A 16,532-nucleotide genomic window follows, 5' to 3' on the forward strand; every position below is an offset into this window, starting at 1 on the left:
CACACATATTTATGCTGTATCAAGGTCACTGTCATCTTACCATATCAGACTGAAAATGTCACCACTATCTGGACCGTCAGATATGTTTATTGGGAAAATCGTTTTTCTCTTTGTGTATATGTTATGCACTAGCAGGGTGGTTTAGTAACAAATCTCTGAGACCTTTTATTTGAAAACATTTGTTTTTAAATAATGGGAGAAGCAATATGTTAGTAGTGAGTATCTGGGTAAGACTATCTTAGCTTTTGTTAACAAAAACTAAGAATTGATGGGGCCTTGAGATTGAGGTAGAGATGAAAGAGGAGCTGTTAAGTACAATATTCTACATTATCATCAGAAAGAGTCGAAGTGTTCCATTTCACTATTAGAAACCTGTAAGATAAACAATCCTTTTGGAAAATATCAAGGAAACTATTAAAATAAAAATAGCATAAATATTCTCAAAACACTGAAAAAGAAAAATGAAATAGATATAGCAAAAAATAGAATGACAGGAAAATGAAAAGAACAAAAATATTTAGGATAAATAAAGGAGGTTTTAAAAATTAGTTGTTCTTTATGGACATGTGCTAATACATTTGAAAATCTGAATGAAATGGACTATTCTTTAGGGAAAGATCAAAATTGGCTTAAGAAATCTGCACTAGCAAACCATTGCAGTCATTTATTTATTTATTTAATTTTTTTGTAGAGACAGAGTTTTGCCATGTTGTCCAGGCTGGTCTTGAACTTCTGAACTTGAGCAGTCTGCCTGCCTCAGCCTTCCAGAATGCTGGGATTGCAAGCATGAGCCAGTGCGCCTAGCCTACAGTCTTTTATAAAATTATCAAAGAATTATTTTTTTAAATGGCTGCAAGTCCAGGTGTTTTACAAGTGGATTGTTTTACAATTTCAACATGAAATATTTAAAGTTATTTAAACTGTCCCAGAATGTAGAAAAATCAAATTCATTTTATGCAGTTAACATGAACCTAGTATCAAACAGTTGGCAAAATGAGAAAGAATAAGATTTAAAAGTCTTAAAGAATTATGGAGAAATTAATACCAACTGCATATGACAGAAACATTAATCCATGATTAAGTAGGATAACATACATTCCAGAAATACAAGATTAGCTTTTTAATAGAAAAATATATTTTGGCCAGGCTAAGTTTTTAGTATATTATTATTCTTTAATCCTCATAAAAACTTTGTGATGGGTTTTTTTAATTGTTACCATTTTATAGATCAAAAAAGAAATGGGGTTAGGGAGATCTGAGTAACTAAGTCACTATCATTGTTGTGACTAGAGCTCTGTTAGTTGAAGGGGAGTGAGAGGGAATTTGCAATACTAGATTTTTACTCATATTATAGTTGTAACTAGAGTCCTTGAGTTTACCTCCTCTCTTCCAACCTCCAAATTTATTGGAATAACAAAAGAAATTTTTCTAGAGTAAACGATGTAAAATAGAAAATTTTTATTTTCAGCAGTGTGGTGGACTATATCTATTCTCCAGGTGCAGTGCAACTAAAAATGTTACGAGTACATAGGCATGTGGTTGAGCTGGTAGCAAAGTAAAACAGTTCCTTGGAGACCAGACATAAGAAACAAATCCAAAGCAAAAGAAAAAAAATTAAAAACCAGAAATCAATGAAGTAGAAAAAAGGAAGTCAACAAAACCAAAAGCTATTTCTTTGAAAATATCAATAAAATTAATAAGCTTCCAGCCAGGCTAACTTAAAAAAAAAAAAACGAGAGAAGGCACAAATTGCTAATACCAAAAATGAAAGAGGGGACATTACTGTAGATTCCATGTTCATAGATAGGAAGACTCAATATTGTTAAGATGTCTGTTCTTCCCAACTTGATCTATAAATACAATGGAAATCCTATTCAAAATCCTAACAAGTTACTTTGTGAGTACCAACTGACTTTCTCCCATGAATTGTGAACTTTCTTAATGGCATCTAGAAGGCTAAACTTTCTAGGTTTTCATAGCTAGAGAGGAGCTAGGGAGGAGACATCAAGGCCTGGCTTCAAAGCTTCAAAGGACAGGCTGACTCTCTTGTTAGAGTTTAATGGAGCTGGTGACTTTAACTTGAAGGCAATGCTCATTTACCATTCTGAAAATCCTAGGGCCCTTAAGAATCATGCTAAATCTCCCCTACCTTTACTCTGTAAATGGAAGAACAAAGCCTGGATGACAGCATATCTGTTTACAACATCATTTCCTGAATACTTTAAGCCTGCTGTTGAGACTTACTGCTCAGATAAAACAGACTTTTCTGAAAACATTACCACTTATTAACAGTGCACCCAGTGACCAAAGAGCTCTAATGGAGATGTACAAGATTAATGTTTCCATGCCCGATAACATAACATCCATTCTACAGCCTGTGAACCAAAACGTAATTTCAACTTTCAAGTCAATTTGCTTCTCCATATATACTTTATAATTCATGGGAGAAGGTCAAAATGTCGACGTTAACAGGAGTTTGGAAAAAGTTGATTCCAATCCTCATAAATGACTTTGAGGGGTTTAAGACTTCAATGGAGGAAGTAACTGCAGATGTGGAGGAAATTGCAAATGAACTAGAATCAGATGTGGAGCCTAAGATGGCATGGTCTTCCAGAAGAAGGCTGTTTCATCTACACTGGAAATCTGTTGTGTAGTGTAGTCACTTCATCAGTGGCCTTACCTCAGTCTTCTGGAGAACTTACTGCAGCTTCTACACTAGCACTTGCTGCTTCACCTTGCACTTTTGTGTTATGGAGATGATTTCTTTCCTAAAACCTCATGAACCAACCTCTGCTAGCTTCAACCTTTCCTTCTGCAGCTTCCTCAGCCTTCTTAGAATTGAAGAGAGTTAGGGCCTTGCTTTGGATTAGGCTTTGGCTTAAAGGAATATTGTGGCTGATTTGATCTGTCAATACCATTAAAACTTTCTCCTTATCAGCAATAAGGCTGCGGTGTTTTCTTATCATTTGTGTATTCTCTGGAGTAGCACTTCTAATTTCGTTTAAGAACTTTTTCTTTTGCTTTCACAACTTCGTAGTTTGGCGCAAGAGGCCTAGCCTTCAGCTTTTCTTGGCTTTGGACATGCTAAATCACCCAACCATTTCTAGCTTTTCATTTAAAGTGAGAGATGTGAGACTCTTTCTTTCACTTGGACACTTAGAAGGCATTTTAAGGTTATTAATTGGCCTAATATCAGTATTGTTATGTCTCAGGAAATGGAGAGCGATCTAAGGAGAGGGAGAGATGGGGGGATCAGCCAGTCAGTGGAGCAGTCAGAACACTTACACATTTATCAGTTAGGTTTGCTGTCTTACATGGGTGTGGTTCTTGGTATCCTGAAACAATTACAATAGTAACATCAGAGATTATTGGCCAGGCACGATGGCTCACTCTTATAATCCCAACACTTTGGGAAGCTGAGGCTGGAGGATTGCTTGAGGCCAGGAGTTTGAGACCAGCCTGGGCAACATAACAAGACCCTGTTTCTACAAAAAGAGTAAAAATAAAAATAAACCAGCCAGGTGTGGTGGCAGGCACTTGTAGTCCTAGCAACTCGAGAAGCTGAGGCAGGAGGATCACATGAACCTAGGAGTTGGAGGCTGCAGTGAGCTATGATCACACCACTGCACTCCAGTCTGGGCAACAGTGAGACCCTGTCTCTAAAAATAAATAAAAATAACTGATCACAGATCACCATGACAGATAAAATAATAGTAACAGAAAAGTTTGAAAAATGCAAATTACATTTTTCACAAGATGCAGGGTTGCCACAAATCTTCAATTTGTAAAAGACACAGTATCTGTGAACCACAATAAAGGTGAAGTGCACCAAAATTAAGTATGCCTGTATGCAAATGCAGAGCTCACACCCTTCTGATGAACAGACAGAAGTATCAGATCCTTTTCTATGCTAGCAAAGGATTTTAAGAGTTTGGAATTCTCTAAAAGTGTAAAGCTCTTAGGAGGGTGTTATTGGGCAAAGCAGTGCTTTATCTCATTCTCTTGTTTGCCTTTTCAAACTTCCCACCCATTGTAGACCCACTTGCTGTGTTATTGCAGGTTAAGCCCCTGAGGCCCTTTTCTCTCACCTCTTCTGTTCACCTCCCATCCCCTTTCCATGGCATCCTCCATGCCCTTCTGATATCCACATGTCTCTTCATTTTCTTCTCAGGCCTCCTCTTTCTCTCTTGCCATCTCTCTAAGTTATTGAAATTCTTGAAATCCTAAGCTGGCCTGGCACTGAGAGGTAAGCACCTAAGAGCATCAGTCTTCCCTAGATAGATGGAACTGTGCGCAGATCTGGGACTGCTGGAAGGGTGTGAGGTAGGGGTTTAAGGATGGTGCAAGTAGGGTGGGGTTAAAAAAGACCTTGTCATCTTTAATAGCATCAAGATTAAACTTGGTACTGAATTCAGCAGTGTTCATTTCTTATTTTCCACTGTATTTCGTTTCAACCCATCCTCTATATTTTAAATGAGCCCAAAGCCTTTAGATATTTGTAAAAGAAGGTGTGATACAGCTTTCAAATTCTTGAAATTTGCCCAAGAAATACTTTGTATCATGAGGTCTGCAGTTATTTATACAAATCCCTGAAAATATTTCATGGAAAATCTGTAGCACCCAGTTGAGATGAGACCAAACTGGAAAAATCTCTGTGGCTGTGATTATTGTCAGTTCTGTAAGATGAAGATGGGACCAGTGACAAGAATGTGCACTGTTTACTGAGCACTCACCTCCACAGGGCCATGTGCTTTTCAGACATTGCCTCTTTCAGTTTTGAGCACAATGCCAGTTGTGCCATCCCTGACATATAGATGAGGAGATGAAGATCCAGACATAACCAGCAAGGGCAGGGCTGGGAAACAATCCATGTGTGCCTGATTCCCAGGGCTCACATGTGTGCAGTTTTCTCTCCAGAACGGTTTGCCTTAAGTGAGGACAGGATTCAGGATGTTCAGTTTCAATCGCACTGGCTGGGCTGGAATCTTTGTTGACCCTTCCACTCTACGTTCCTCCCTGGCTGGGGAGGCTCACTCGAGTGGGCTTCTTGCTGGGCTTAGCCAGTGGGTGTTGCCATCAGGAGACGACAGGGCATCTGCTTCTCCAGGGCATCCCCGAGGGCACAGTGCTCTGTGACTCCAGGGTCTGCCCCTCATGGTTTCTCTAAACCTCCTCTCTTTATAAACAGCCCCTTCATAAATTACCCACCTCAGCTGGGCCCGGTGGCTCATGCCTGTAATCCCAGTACTTTGGGAGTCCGAGGCAGGCGGATCATGAGGTCAGGAGATCAAGACCATCCTGGTTAACCTGGTGAAACCCTGTCTCTACTAAAAAATACAAAAAATTAGCCGGGAGTGGTGGCAGGCACCTGTAGTCCCAGCTACTCGGGAGGCTGAGGCAGGAGAATGGTGTGAACCCAGGAGGCGGAGCTTGCAGTGAGCCGAGATCGTGCCACTGCACTGCAGCCTGGGCAACAGAGCAAGACTTCGTCTCAAAAAATAAATATATACATACATAAATTACCCACTTTGAGGGTGTCATCTGCTTTCTGTCAGGAGCAGGACTGACTCACTAGCATCACTCCTAAATAATGTGAACTTGTTTTGATTTTTTGTTTGAGGCAGTGTCACTCTGTTTCCTAGGCTAGAGTGCAGTGGCATGGTCTTGGCTCACTGTAGCTTCTGTCTTCTGGGCTCAAGCAATCCTTCCACCTTAGCCATCCCAGTAGCTGGGACTATAAGCGTGCACCACCAGGCTTGGCTAAGTTTTAAAATATTTGTAGAGATGAGGTCTCGCTATGTTGCCAGACTGGTCTTGAACTCCAGGGCTCAAGTGATCCTTCTGCCTCAGCTTCCTAAAGTGTTGGGATTACAGGTATGAGCCACTGCACCTGCCCAATGATGTGAACTTTTAGTAAGTCACTTCAGTTCTCTGGGCCCAACTTGCTTTACTTGTCAAGCAGGGACCATGGTGCCGGGTCTCCCAGATTGTGAATGTCAAAGAAAACAGGTAGAGAGGCACTTTGGAAGACATAACACTCCTCAGAATGGGAGCTAGCAGTGTAATTCCACAAGGCGCAGAATGGGCATTCAGTGCATAGCCTGACTGGAAGTGGAGCATCCTTTGTGAGAAAAGGAAACCTCTGAGACAGTGAATATGTTTCCATTCCGAAAAGCTCGATGCAATTAAAATAGAAGAAAGGGCACCACTGAAGAGAATAAGAGGAGAAGGGATCTTTGTTTTGTTTTTGCTTGTTTCTTTATGGTAGCGACAGTGTATTTCATGTAGAAACCTGTTACAAAGCTCCACATAATAAACATGAGAAAGTCCAGGATGATGGTTTTGGCCAAGGAGCAAATGACATGCCACAGCTGCCCTGGCAGGTCTCCTTTTCGAGATCGTGTCCTCGCGGATGGGACTCCAAAGCAGCTGCAACAGGCATCTTCTAGCTGGGAAAGGCCACTTGACCTCTTTTTCTCTTTCGAAAGCCAGGCAGCTGTGAGTCCAGGCTTGTCACTCCTGGGTGTAGGCTCAGGAATTGAAGGTGGGCCTGCCAAGCCACACACCCTCGTTCGAAACACCTCTGCTCTGTGGCCAGGTTTTTCAGGCCCTCCCCACTCCCCATCAGCAGTGGCTTCTGGAATTTCCCTGTCTGTAGAATGAGAACAGTTACACCAACATTTCTTCCCAAGGAGCTAATTGGAATATTGCAATACGAATCTTTGCAGAGAATCAATCCTGAGAGATGCTAAAGGATAATTTAGCTCATATAAGTACTAATCAGTATCTCTTTTCCAGGTATTCTGTAAGGGAGCTGAAACTTCCAACCTTTCTTCCTATTCACAAACCCACCTTCACCTGCCCCCAATGCTGAACTTTGGTTTTTCATGTTGCTTTTGCAGAACTTTAAAACATTTGATTTCCCTGATGAGTCTTTGTACTGAGGGGCCAGTGCAGTTTGCTTGGCACTTTGTTTTCCTCTCATATAACTTTTCCCTGCCAATAAGGCATTTAGGCTGAGAGAAAAAGTTATTGAGCATGTGCATCCAAATTTGAGATGATCGTTATTTCATTTACCTAATGACTTTAACTTCTTTGATACTGTGTTTGTCTTATGAATGTAATGGCTTTCTCACTTTAATGAAAAGTTATGCAATAAAATTGAAAAGTAAGTATTATATATGTAAAAATTAATTCCTTTTTAAATATAAAGAATTAATGGGACCAGGCTTTTTATTTTTTATTTGTACAAATCTATGGGATACATGAGAAATTTTGTTACATGTGTATAATGTGTGGCGATCAAGTCAGGGTATTTGGATTGTCCACCTGAGTACAATACATGTTTGTTAAGTACAATCACCCTACTCAGCTGTTGAACATTGATGTTTTTCCTTCTAACTTATTGTATGTTTGTACACTTGAACCGAGTTCTCCTTATCCTCTTCCTCCCACCACTCTTGATTCCCAGTCTCTGGTATCTCTTTCCCTCTCTACCTCTGTGTGATCGAAAGTTTTAGCTTTCACATATAAATGGAAACATGCGTCATTTGGCTTGCTTGCTTGGCTGTTTTCACTTAAAATAATGACCTCTGGTTTTATCCATGTTGCTGCAAATGACATGACTTCATTCTTTTTGTGGCTGAATAGTATTTCATTGTGTATAGGTACCACATTTCCTTTATCCATTTGTCCGCTGTTGGGCACTCAGGCTGATTCCATATCTTTGCTATTGTGAATAGTGCTGCAATAAACATGGGGGTGATATATATCAATATACTGTTTTCTTTTCCTCTGGGAAATACCCAGTAGAGGTGTTGCTGGATCCAGTGGTAATTCTAATTTTAGTTTTTTGAGAAATCTTACTTTTCCATAGTGGATGTTTAAATTCTCACCAACAGTGGGTAAGAATTATTTTTATCTACATCCTTGCCAACATCTGTTATTTTTTGTCTTTTTCATAATAGCTATTCTGACTGGGGTAAGATGATATCTAATTGTGATTTTGATTTTGATTCTGATGTTGGGCATTTTTTCACGTATCTGTTGGTTACCTGTATGTCTTCTTTTGAACAATGTCCATTCATGTCCTTTACCGCCCCCCCGCTTTTTTTTTTTTTTTTTTTTTTTTTTTTGAGATGGAGCCGCTGTTTGCCGCCCAGGCTGGAGTGCAGTGGCGCAATCTCGGCTCACTGCACACTCTGCTTCCCGGGTTCATGCCATTCTCCTGCCTCAGCCTCCCGAGTAGCTGGGACTACAGGCGTCTGCCACCACGACCAGCTAATTTTTGTATTTTTAGTAGAGACGGTGTTTCACTGCATTAGTCAGGATGGTCTCGATCTCCTAACCTCATGATCCACCCGTCTTGGCCTCCAAAAGTGCTGGGATTACAGGTGTGAACCACCACGCCCAGCCCCCTTTGCCCACTTTTTAATGGGATGTAAAAAAATTTTTTTAACTGTTGGGCTGTTTGAGTTCCTTGTGTATTTGGAATATTAGTCCCTTGTTGGATGAATAGTTTGCAGATATTTTCTACTATTCAATAGGTTGTCTCTTCACTCTGTTGATCATTTCCTTTGCTGTGTCAAATATTTTTAGTTTATTATAATCCTATTTGTCTATTTTTGTTTTGTCGCCTGTGCTTTTGAGGTCTCAGTCATAAATTCTTTCCCCAGACCAATGTACAGGAGAGTTTTCCCTAGGCTTTCTTATGATATTTTTTTTATAGTTTCACATCTTACGTGTACATCTCTAATCTAATTTTTAGTTTATTTTTGTATATGATGAGAGATAGAGGTCCATGTTCATTCTTCTGCATGTAGTTAACCAATTTTCTCACTATCATTTATTGAAGAGGGTGAACTTTCCCCAATGTAAGTTCTTTTTGGCTTTGTCAAAGATCACTTGGCCATAAATATGTGCCTTTATTTCTGGTTTCTTTATTTTGTTCCATTGGTCTACGTGTCTGTTTTTATAACAGTATCATGCTGCTTTGGTTACTATATGCTTGTAAAATGTTTTGAAGTGAGTCATTGTGATACCTGCAGCTTTTGTCTTTTTGCTCATGATGACTTTGAGCTCTTTTTTGGTTCCATATAAATTTTAGGATTGCTTTTTTAATTCTGTGAAAAGTGACGTTGGTATTTTGATGGGGATTGCATTGAATCTGTAGATTGCTTTGGGCAATGTGGTTATTTTAATGATATTAATTTCTCTTATCCATGAGCATGGGACCTTTCTCCATTTTATTTGTGTCTTCTTCAATTTCTTTCATCAGTGTTTTATAGTTTTCCTTATAGAGATTTTCCGCTCCCTTGGTTAAATTTATTCCTAGGTATTTTATTTTATTTTTGTAGCTATCGTAAATGGGATTGCCTTCTTGATTTCTTTCTCAGTTAGATCATTATTGGTATAGAAATGCTACTGATTTTTGTTATGTTGGTTTTGTATCCTGCAACTTTACTGAATTTATTTATTAGATATAAGAGATTTTGGTGGAGTATTCAGGTAGATATAAGGCCATAGCATCAGCAAGGAGGGCCAATTTGATTTCCTCTTTTCCAATCTGGATGCTTTTTATTTCTTTCTTTCTCTTGCCTGAGTGCTCTGGCTAGGATTTCCAGTACTATGTTGAATTTCAGTGGGAAACTGGGGTATCCTTGTCTTATTTCAGTTCTTAGAGGAAAGGCTTTTAGCTTTTCTCCGTTCAGTATGATGTTAGCTGTGGGCTTGTCATAGCCTTTCTTATTTCGAGGTAAGTTTCTTCTATGCCTAGTTTGTTGACAGTTTTTATCCTGGAGTGATGTTGAATTTTTTCAAATGCTTTTTCTGCATCTGTTGAGATGATCACATGGTTTTTGTCCTTCATTCTGTTGATGTGATCTGTCACCTTTATTGATTTGCATATGTTGAACTATCCTTGCATCCCTGGCATAAATCCCATTTGATAATGGTGTATTATGTTTTTGATATGCTGTTGGATTTGGTTTGCTTGTATTTTATGGAGGATTTTTGCATATATGTTCATTCACCAGGGATATTGGCCTATAGTTTTCTTGTTATATCTTTGTCTGGTTTTGGTATTAGGGTAATGCTCGCCTCATGGAATAAGTTAAGGAGAATGTCCCTCTCTTCAATTTTTGGGAATAGTTTCAGGGGGGTTGGTGTTATTTCTTTGTATGTTTGCTAGAATTCAGTTTGAATCCATTTAGTCCTGGGCTTTTTTTCTTGGGTGACTTTTTATTACTGATTCAATCTTCTTATTGATCTTTTCATGTTTTCTATTTCTTCCTGATTCAATCTTGGTAGGTTGTATGTTTCTGGGAATTTATCCATTTCCTCTGTGTTTTCTAATTTGTGAGCAAATACTTGTTCATAATAGTCTGATTATACTTTTGTAATTCTGTGGTATCACTTGTAATATCTTCTTTTTCATTTCTGATTTTATTTGGGTCTTCTTTCCTTGGTTAATTTAGCTAACAATTTATCTTTTTTTTTTTTTTAACCTTTTGGGACAATTTTTCATTTTGTTGAGTCTTTGTATTTTTTTAAGTCCCTACTTTATTTACTCCTGCTCTGATCTTTATTATTTCTTTTTGTCTATTTTTGGGTTTGGTTTGTTCTTTTTTTTTTTTTTTTTAAATTTATTTATTATTATTATACTTTAAGTTGTAGGGTACATGTGCATAACGTGCAGGTTTGTTACATATGTATACTTGTGCCATGTTGGTGTGCTGCACCCATCAACTCATCATTTACATCAGGTATAACTCCCAATGCAATCCCTCCCCCCTCCCCCCTCCCCATGATAGGCCCTGTGTGTGATGTTCCCCTTCCTGAGTCCAAGTGATCTTATTGTTCAGTTCCCACCTATGAGTGAGAACATGTGGTATTTGGTTTTCTGTTCTTGTGATAGTTTGCTAAGAATGATGGTTTCCAGCTGCATCCATGTCCCTACAAAGGACGCAAACTCATCCTTTTTGATGGCTGCATAGTATTCCATGGTGTAATGTGCCACATTTTCTTAATCCAATCTGTCACTGATGGACATTTGGGTTGATTCCAAGTCTTTGCTATTGTGAATAGTGCTGCAATAAACATACGTGTGCATGTGTCTTTATAGCAGCATAATTTATAATCCTTTGGGTATATACCCAGAAATGGGATGGCTGGGTCATATGGTACATCTAGTTCTAGATCCTTGAGGAATCGCCATACTGTTTTCCATAATGGTTGAACTAGTTTACAATCCCACCAACAGTGTAAAAGTGTTCCTATTTCTCCACATCCTCTCCAGCACCTGTTGTTTCCTGACTTTTTAATGATCGCCATTCTAACTGGTGTGAGATGGTATCTCATTGTGGTTTTGATTTGCATTTCTCTGATGGTCAGTGATGATGAGCATTTTTTCATGTGTCTGTTGGCTGTATGAATGTCTTCTTTTGAGAAATGTCTGTTCATATCCTTTGCCCACTTTTTGATGGGGTTGTTTGTTTTTTTCTTGTAAATTTGTTTGAGTTCTTTGTAGGTTCTGGATATTAGCCCTTTGTCAGATGAGTAGATTGCAAAAATTTTCTCCCATTCTGTAGGTTGCCTGTTCACTCTGATGGTAGTTTCTTTTGCTGTGCAGAAGCTCTTTAATTTAATGAGATCCCATTTGTCAATATTGGCTTTTGCTGCCGTTGCTTTTGGTGTTTTAGACATGAAGTCTTTGCCCATGCCTATGTCCTGAATGGTACTACCTAGGTTTTCCTCTAGGATTTTTATGGTATTAGGTCTAACATTTAAGTCTCTAATCCATCTTGAATTAATTTTCGTATAAGGAGTAAGGAAAGGATCCAGTTTCAGCTTTCTACTTATGGCTAGCCAATTTTCCCAGCACCATTTATTAAATAGGGAATCCTTTCCCCATTTCTTGTTTCTCTCAGGTTTGTCAAAGATCAGATGGCTGTAGATGTGTGGTATTATTTCTGAGGACTCTGTTCTGTTCCATTGGTCTATATCTCTGTTTTGGTACCAGTACCATGCTGTTTTGGTTACTGTAGCCTTGTAGTATAGTTTGAAGTCAGGTAGCGTGATGCCTCCAGCTTTGTTCTTTTGACTTAGGATTGTCTTGGAGATGCGGGCTCTTTTTTGGTTCCATATGAACTTTAAAGCAGTTTTTTCCAATTCTGTGAAGAAACTCATTGGTAGCTTGATGGGGATGGCATTGAATCTATAAATTACCTTGGGCAGTATGGCCATTTTCACGATATTGATTCTTCCTATCCATGAGCATGGTATGTTCTTCCATTTGTTTGTGTCCTCTTTGATTTCACTGAGCAGTGGTTTGTAGTTCTCCTTGAAGAGGTCCTTTACATCCCTTGTAAGTTGGATTCCTAGGTATTTTATTCTCTTTGAAGCAATTGTGAATGGAAGTTCATTCCTGATTTGGCTCTCTGTTTGTCTGTTACTGGTGTATAAGAATGCTTGTGATTTTTGCACATTAATTTTGTATCCTGAGACTTTGCTGAAGTTGCTTATCAGCTTAAGGAGATTTTGGGCTGAGACAATGGTGTTTTCTAAATATACAATCATGTCATCTGCAAACAGGGACAGTTTGACTTCTTCTTTTCCTAACTGAATACCCTTGATTTCTTTCTCTTGCCTGATTGCCCTAGCCAGAACTTCCAACACTATGTTGAATAGGAGTGGTGAGAGAGGGCATCCCTGTCTTGTGCCAGTTTTCAAAGGGAATTTTTCCAGTTTTTGCCCATTCAGTATGATATTGGCTGTGGGTTTGTCATAAATAGCTTATTATTTTGAGGTACGTTCCATCAATACCGAATTTATTGAGCGTTTTCAGCATGAAGGGCTGTTGAATTTTGTCAAAAGCCTTTTCTGCATCTATTGAGATAATCATGTGGTTCTTGTCTTTGGTTCTGTTTATATGCTGGATTATGTTTATTGATTTGCGAATGTTGAACCAGCCTTGCATCCCAGGGATGAAGCCCACTTGATCATGGTGGATAAGCTTTTTGATGTGTTGCTGAATCCGGTTTGCCAGTATTTTATTGAGGATTTTTGCATCGATGTTCATCAGGGATATTGGTCTAAAATTCTCTTTTTTTGTTGTGTCTCTGCCAGACTTTGGTATCAGGATGATGTTGGCCTCATAAAATGAGTTAGGGAGGATTCCCTCTTTTTCTATTGATTGGAATAGTTTCAGAAGGAATGGTACCAACTCCTCCTTGTACCTCTGGTAGAATTCAGCTGTGAATCCATCTGGTCCTGGACTTTTTTTGGTTGGTAGGCTATTAATTATTGCCTCAATTTCAGAGCCTGCTATTGGTCTATTCAGGGATTCAACTTCTTCCTGGTTTAGTCTTGGAAGAGTGTAAGTGTCCAGGAAATTATCCATTTCTTCTAGATTTTCCAGTTTATTTGCGTAGAGGTGTTTATAGTATTCTCTGATGGTAGTTTGTATTTCTGTGGGGTCGGTGGTGATATCCCCTTTATCATTTTTGATTGCGTCGATTTGATTCTTCTCTCTTTTCTTCTTTATTAGTCTTGCTAGTGGTCTGTCAATTTTGTTGATCTTTTCAAAAAACCAACTCCTGGATTCATTGATTTTTTGGAGAGTTTTTTGTGTCTCTATCTCCTTCAGTTCTGCTCTGATCTTAGTTATTTCTAGCCTTCTGCTAGCTTTTGAATGTGTTTGCTCTTGCTTCTCTAGTTCTTTTAATTGTGATGTTAGAGTGTCAATTTTAGATCTTTCCTGCTTTCTCTTGTGGGCTTTAGTGCTATAAATTTCCCTCTACACACTGCTTGAAATGTGTCCCAGAGATTCTGGTATGTTGTATCTTTGTTCTCATTGGTTTCAAAGAACATCTTTATTTCTGCCTTCATTTCGTTATGTACCCAGTAGTCATTCAGGAGCAGGTTGTTCAGTTTCCATGTAGTTGAGCGGTTTTGATTGAGTTTCTTAGTCCTGAGTTCTAGTTTGATTGCACTGTGGTCTGAGAGACAGTTTGTTATAATTTCTGTTCTTGTACATTTGCTGAGGAGTGCTTTACTTCCAATTACGTGGTCGATTTTGGAGTAAGTACGATGTGGTGCTGAGAAGAATGTATATTCTGTTGATTTGGGGTGGAGAGTTCTATAGATGTCTATTAGGTCTGCTTGCTGCAGAGATGAGTTCAATTCCTAGATATCCTTGTTAACTTTCTGTCTCGTTGAACTGTCTAATGTTGACAGTGGAGTGTTGAAGTCTCCCATTATTATTGTATCGGAGTCTAAGTCTGTTTGTAAGTCTCTAAGGACTTGCTTTATGAATCTGGGTGCTCCTGTATTGGGTGCATATATATTTAGGATAGTTAGCTCTTCCTGTTAAATTGATCCCTTTACCATTATGTAATGGCCTTCTTTGTCTCTTTTGATCTTTGATGGTTTAAAGTCTGTTTTATCAGAGACTAGTATTGCAACCCCCGCTTTTTTTTGTTCTCCATTTGCTTGGTAAATCTTCCTCCATCCCTTTATTTTGAGCCTATGTATGTCTCTGCGTGTGAGATGGGTCTCCTGAATACAGCAGACTGATGGGTCTTGACTCTTTATCCAGTTTGCCAGTCTGTGTCTTTTAATTGGAGCATTTAGTCCATTTACATTTAAGGTTAAGATTGTTATGTGTGAACTTGATCCTGCCATTATGATATTAACTGGTTATTTTGCTCGTTAGTTGATGCAGTTTCTTCCTAGCCTCGATGGTCTTTACATTTTGGCATGTTTTTGCAATGGCTGGTACCGGTTGTTCCTTTCCATGTTTAGTGCTTCCTTCAGGGTCTCTTGTAAGGCAGGCCTAGTGGTGACAAAATCTCTAAGCATTTGCTTATCTGTAAAGGATTTTATTTCTCCTTCACTTATGAAACTTAGTTTGGCTGGATATGAAATTCTGGGTTTAAAATTCTTTTCTTTAAGAATGTTGAATATTGGCCCCCACTCTCTTCTGGCTTGGAGAGTTTCTGCCGAGAGATCTGCTGTTAGTCTGATGGGCTTCCCTTTGTGGGTAACCCGACCTTTCTCTCTGGCTGCCCTTAAGATTTTTTCCTTCATTTCAACTTTGGTGAATCTGGCAATTATGTGTCTTGGAGTTGCTCTTCTTGAGGAGTATCTTTGTGGCGTTCTCTGTATTTCCTGGATTTGAATGTTGGCCTGCCCTACTAGGTTGGGGAAGTTCTCCTGGATGATATCCTGAAGAGTGTTTTCCAACTTGGTTCCATTTTCCCCCTCACTTTCAGGCACCCCAATCAGACGTAGATTTGGTCTTTTTACATAATCCCATACTTCTTGCAGGCTTTGTTCATTTCTTTTTCTTCTGTTTTCTTTTGGTTTCTCTTCTCGCTTCATTTCATTCATTTGATCCTCAATCGCAGATACTCTTTCTTCCAGTTGATCAAGTCGGTTACTGAAGCTTGTGCATTTGTCACGTATTTCTCGTGTCATGGTTTTCATCTCTTTCATTTCGTTTATGACCTTCTCTGCATTAATTACTCTAGCCATCAATTCTTCCACTTTTTTTTCAAGATTTTTAGTTTCTTTGTGCTGGGTATGTAATTCCTCCTTTAGCTCTGAGAAATTTGATGGACTGAAGCCTTCTTCTCTCATCTCGTCAAAGTCATTCTCTGTCCAGCTTTGATCCGTTGCTGGTGATGAGCTGCGCTCCTTTGCCGGGGGAGATGCGCTCTTATTTTTTGAATTTCCAGCTTTTCTGCCCTGCTTTTTCCCCATCTTTGTGGTTTTATCTGCCTCTGGTCTTTGATGATGGTGATGTACTGATGGGGTTTTGGTGTAGGTGTCCTTCCTGTTTGATAGTTTTCCTTCTAACAGTCAGGACCCTCAGCTGTAGGTCTGTTGGAGATTGCTTGAGGTCCACTCCAGACCCTGTTTGCCTGGGTATCAGCAGCAGAGGCTGCAGAAGATAGAATATTGCTGAACAGCGAGTGTACCTGTCTGATTCTTGCTTTGGAAGCTTCCTCTCAGGGGTGTACTCCACCCTGTGAGGTGTGGGGTGTCAGACTGCCCCTAGTGGGGGATGTCTCCCAGTTAGGCTACTCAGGGGTCAGGGACCCACTTGAGCAGGGAGTCTGTCCCTTCTCAGATCTCAACCTCCGTGTTGGGAGATCCACTGCTGTCTTCAAAGCTGTCAGACAGAGTCGTTTGCGTCTGCAGAGGTTTCGGCTGTGTTTGTTATTGCCCTGTCCCCAGAGGTGGAGTCTACAGAGACAGGCAGGTTTCCTTGAGCTGCTGTGAGCTCCACCCAGTTCGAGCTTCCCAGCAGCTTTGTTTACCTACTTAAGCCTCAGCAATGGTGGGCGCCCCTCCCCCAGCCTCGCTGCTGCCTTGCCGGTAGATCACAGACTGCTGTGCTAGCAATGAGGGAGGCTCTGTGGGTGTGGGACCCTCCCGGCCAGGTGTGGGATATGATCTCCTGGTGTGCCTGTTTGCTTAAAGCGCAGTATTGGGGTGGGAGTTACCTGATTTTCCAGGTGTTGTGTGTC

At 39.7% G+C, this 16,532-nt stretch overlaps 1 protein-coding gene across 1 annotated transcript in view; it reads left to right on the forward strand.

Annotated features, from left to right (window-relative positions):
- Nucleotides 1-16,532, forward strand: part of CCDC138 (coiled-coil domain containing 138) — a 128,250-nt gene that overhangs the window by 94,859 nt on the left and 16,859 nt on the right. The window lies entirely within an intron of this gene.

The sequence above is a fragment of the Macaca mulatta genome, chromosome 13 (genome assembly GCF_049350105.2).
Source record: "Macaca mulatta isolate MMU2019108-1 chromosome 13, T2T-MMU8v2.0, whole genome shotgun sequence".
NCBI lineage: Eukaryota > Metazoa > Chordata > Mammalia > Primates > Cercopithecidae > Macaca > Macaca mulatta.